This window comes from Podarcis liolepis (assembly GCF_965112155.1).
Source record: "Podarcis liolepis genome assembly, chromosome: 2".
Lineage (NCBI taxonomy): Eukaryota > Metazoa > Chordata > Lepidosauria > Squamata > Lacertidae > Podarcis > Podarcis liolepis.
Genome location: NC_139555.1, coordinates 52869122 through 52874328, shown reverse-complemented (window position 1 = coordinate 52874328; position 5207 = coordinate 52869122). Strand labels below are relative to the sequence as shown.

The 5207-nt window shown below is 40.7% G+C and overlaps 1 long non-coding RNA gene across 1 annotated transcript; it reads left to right on the top strand.

The window, feature by feature from the left end:
* Nucleotides 1-4090: 4090 nt before the first annotated feature.
* On the top strand, nucleotides 4091-5004 carry LOC310699231. The gene is made up of 2 exons (XR_014522017.1): nucleotides 4091-4242; nucleotides 4828-5004. It is a non-coding gene; the product is annotated as an uncharacterized lncRNA (long non-coding RNA).
* The last annotated feature ends 203 nt before the right edge of the window (nucleotides 5005-5207 follow it).

Below are 5207 nucleotides of genomic sequence, written 5' to 3'. Positions count from 1 at the left end.
ATATTCAAATAGGCCCCCAGAGGCCTGTTTTCACTTATAACTCCCTGGAGCCCACAGGCAGAGGCAGAGGGGAAAGGTGCAGCTGTAATTTACACACCATAAACTTTTGTAGGTTTTATTCACCTCGTTGGCCTGATATTTAAACGACATCATATGGCGACAGTGTAATCTGGGAGCTAAAAGCACCGGCTGTTAGCCTATCCCTGGCCTATTCCTGGTGCGCCACACCTCACCCCACCGAGGAAGTTAACCTGACTTTGGGGAGGGAACCAGGAAGGCTGCTGATGGAAGGGAAATGAGAACCGAGGGTGCACATAATATAAACGAGTGCATATTTATACTACAGTAAAACCCAACATGCGCAAGGTGTCATAGAGAGATGGATGGGAACCCTGCCAAAAAGAGCCAGCAGCGATAAATGACTTCAAGAAGATGAAAGAAAGTGTAGGCATCTCTTACATATACATCACATATAAAAGGCTTTTACCTCATGGCTCCTTTCTGAGGGGGAAACAAGGACCTTTGGGAAATACACCACAACAGAACAGTACTGTGGAGTTCATATAGCATCTCAACATGCTTTACAAGGGACTGAGCAAGATCTAAGGTAGGGAATGTGCCCTTCCCCATTTTTTTACTCTTCAGTCATTTGTCAAAGCCAATATCAGTGATCATCTCCCCCCCAAAAAGGAGCTGGGGGAGCATTTATTATTTTTTTCTGCTGAGGGCTACATTTCTCTAGGTTAATCTGTCAAACCCCATGAGCCAACAAGGGGTGGGGCCAGAACAAAATATGGCTGGGGCAACAACCTCTCTCTCTCTCTCTCTCTCTCTCTCTCTCTGTCTCTCTCTCTCTCTCTCCTAACCCCTTCTGAGCTGTTCAGCAGGCTGTTGGTCCTACTTGCCACAGGTCTGAACTGTTCACCTGCAGATGGCATTTGAAATTAGACAAAGAATGCTAGAAATAGATATTCCAACTTTCTTTCATATATATATATATATATATATATATATGTTTTTTTATTACAAAGCAAACAAATAAATAAGGAAAAGTACCTATAGTATCTCCACTTTCAATTCACTGAGCCTTTTTCACAGTTTGTTTACTATTTTTAAATGCTTTAGGCTAGTGGTTCCCAAAAAGGTTTCCTTGCACCAACCACTTAAGGATTCTCTTGCCAGTTATAACAATTGCAATATGCTGTGCAAGGTGCTTTGCTATGGTTATTGCTGCTATTATTATTTATATATTGCGTTAAGTTTTGAATTCCAAAGAATTTAAATCACAATACAGTAAAATGCAGTATAAGAAATAAAAGGAATAAAAAAATACAGTAAAAAAGGAACTCCAATGTGAATATTTAATATGATGGATTTGCCATCTCCCATCTTAAGCCACAATCCACAGACACACCGTAGACTAGCTGGTTTGGGAACCTCTGCTCTAGGAAGCTTACAACAAATATTAAAATGATAAAATGTAAGAAAGTAAACAATATGTATTAACAAAACAAAAAACAAAAGCAGGGGCACAGCAAATAAACATGTTAACTAGCCATTCTCTTAAACACTAGAAGGAACATTAGCTTGGCTGGCCAAATGGCTGCCAGGGGGGAAATGGCAAAGATAAAAATCATAGAACAGGCAAGGCAGACCTCCCTAGGTTGGGTATTCCAAAAACTAGACAAAACCAGAGAAGGGTCTCTCCTGCATGCTTCACCCCAGAACACCTCAAAAATGAGTGGAACATGAAATATATTTTAATGAGCAGGCGGGTGTGGGTGGTCCTTTGTGTATTCTGGTCCTAAGCCATTTCAAGCTATAGAGGTAATAACTAGCATTTGGGATTTTAAACCTATACCACAGTGCTCTGAAGTAGCAGGAGCTTCTAGACACTTTTTCAAAGCCACCTCATGTGGCAGTCATCAAATATTGGATGTAACAGACAAAAGCACTCCTGGCAATGATTGCGATCCAGGGTGGGTGTATGGGTGCCTATCTAATTCTCTCTCTCTCTCTCTCTCTCTCTCTCTCTCTCTCTCTCTCTCTCTCGGTGTGTGTGTGTGTGTGTTTGTTTGTTTGTGATGGTCTGGTTGCCCTCTTCCAAGAATGTCTAGAGGAGGAACCAAAAAGAAAAGACATCTACAATGGTCAAGAGAAATGGACCATATTCTTTATGAATAATTTCTAAATGTTAAGGAACTTTTAGCTGAGGAAAAAATGGTTAAAAGGAAACAGAGTTATAAAATGGTATGTTCAGAGAATGACAAAATAATATTTATACTTTCAAAATTGGGGTTCATCGACAAGGCATACAAAAAGAATGACTCCTGAATGGGGTTATAATTAATTATTGCTTATTAACTGCAATAAGCAGTGATGGTGGTGGTCACTTGACCACTAGCAGATTTAATAATAGTAAAAGACTAAATGATTTTATGAGTGTTTTCTAAATACACAAAGAAATCTTACTGGTTGCTAAAATACATATAAAAAGCTTATATATATATATATAATAGTCAAAACTGAAGCTGTCAGTGGCAGAGATGGTATCTCTCTCTAGTGAGACTGGGAACAAAGAAAGGGGAGAAGGAAATGGATACCATCATTTGACACTTTTATGAACTTTGCTGGATCGTCTGATGAACCACCATTGGAGACAATATCCTGTCTTGCCTGACTCTTCATTTGATTTATCATGGAACGCAGATATTCTTACTGTACCACAACAAAGCTTTATGTGGGTTTGATAGCACGCTCACAAGTTTCTGCACAAGAAGTTTCAGTGTATCTGAAGAAGTGTGCATGCACACGAAAGCTCATACCAAGAACTAACTTAGTTGGTCTTTAAGGTGCTACTGGAAGGAATTTGTTTATTTTGACTATGGCAGACCAACACGGCTACCTATCTGTCACAAAAATTTGACAGATTTTTTCTTCACCCCTGAAACTTTGCATGTCGGTTAAAATGAAATGAAATGATCTCATAGCTCAGAGTGACAGCCAGAATAATTTTCCTGCAGAATAATCTTCCATTCGTCATTTCATTAGTCCACTATTTTGAGTGTTGTCATTCTAATTTTAATCCATTCCTAGCAGTAGATAGATAATGCTATAGTTAACTCCTTCTCATTGTTTCCAGGATAAAAATATGGTTCTAAAGAGATCCTCAACCAGATATGTTCTTTTTCATCTCTTTATTAATTGGATTTCTTTCGTGCCATGGAACCTTCTAAAAATAAAAATAAACACGCACACATACACACATTTTTATGGTAACTTCAAATGACTTTAACTCTAATGTATGTTGGTTGGAATGGTATTGGTTTCAGTAGAATTACACCTAATATGAATTTGTCCTTATAGTCAAAAGTCTGGAGGGTATGTGAATGGGGGCAGAGGGGAATGACGTACATAGCGGTTGATCTGGAGAGCAGGGCTGAAAACTGTTGTAGCTACACTCCACTTTTATTAAAAATGCCATTCTAACGAGCCCTAGTGGCCTCGGCGCATGGAAAATGGCTTGCTGTGTTTTGAATGGCACTAAGTAACACCCCAGGGCCTTAAATCAGTTCAAGATGTGTTGATGGCGTCTGATCTTGGCCATAGAAGGGAAATTCAAAGCAATATAGATTTAACCTATAGACCCTCCTTCTGACTGATGCTTATCAATAATGCAAGGAAAAGTGAATCCAGGAGATGTTTCATACTGTAGCTCATTGTTATAGCAATGTATTCTTATAAGTATTATTTTTGCTATTAAGTTCAGCGGCTGGCATAAGGAGATTTCAGATGATAGATAGATTAGATAGATAGATAGATAGATAGATAGATAGATAGATAGATAGATAGATAGATAGATAGATTGCCTGGACTTTCTTTCTGCAGCAGGACAGTGGAAAATACAGCTACATGGCCAACGATAGAAACACATTTGTGCATTGGCTGGGAGTTGGAGACTGTGAGTCTCATCAGCTGCGATGTCACAACGTCCCTTTGTGTGAGGGAGGGAACTTCAGGCAAACACAATCTCACATATAAAGCTGCCTTAATAATGATGCTTATATAGTGCTCTCTGAGAAAGCAATCCTAACCCCCTGGTTAGGATATGGCAGAGGGGCCTGTCTGCCTATCTCTGTGAGCCTCTGCTGCTCCCATGACTAGGAGCCTTTTCTGCTCCACCAAAAAGCACAACTGATGCTGTTCCTGGCTGGAGCAAGCAGACAGGGCATGGATGGGTTGGTAGGTCTATCATTCCATCCCCACCACCACCACTTAAGATTGCTCTGCCAACGCTACAGTTATTTCACTTGCCCCCCAGTTTGTCAAATGGAACTATCCCCCATCACCCCATGCACTGTTCTGGGGGTTCTCCTGATTCCCACACAGCCCATTGGGGATGGGCAGGGTCCATGGGGGGAGGAGAAGGGGAAATGGCCTGTTACGTAAGTGGGAGCCATTGCACTGCACTTCTGCTGATGGAGTCCCTAAGATGGATCCGGCCCAGAGTCTAAAATCACCTAAATGCATCACTGCTCCTTTTGTACTGAAATGACACCTTGAAAGTAGACTATATGTTATTAACGAACATTTGCTTCCTCCACCACCACCCTAACCTCTGTAATAGCAAAATGTCTTTTTTTAGAACATCTTCATATCATGATACAGTATGGAAGCCTTAGGCTAGAAAACGATGCTTTGAATTTCTCTCTACAAAGCCTTAGTGAAGCACAATTACAAGAAATCTATTAAAATACTTTTGAGATCCTGGCAGGGTTTTTTCCACACATTAACAAATCTTTTGCCCCTTTCTCTTCTGATGTCTAGCCAGGAGCACCACTGGCAGACAAGCCTTGCCTAGGTGGATTCTGATTGTTAACAAGAGTGGGAGCAACTACAGAGAACTAGAGGGAGAGATGAAGTGGGTTGATGAAAGGCCGGTTTCCCAACAGATACCACCCATGTATGAGACAATGGGGAAATAAATAATCACTGTGAACATTACCAGTTTCCTTCCCGCACTGACGTCTTTGGCTAGAGTGTGACTGTAGTGCTCAATTATAGGATAATTACTGTTATTGTGTTTGTGACAATGAGTTGGTGGGAGTTGGGACTCTGGTGGAGGTAGGAACGAAGATGGAGGGAAGGAAAGAGGGTCTGGGGTAATTGTTGGCTATCCATCAGACAAGGCTGCCATTTTCTATAAA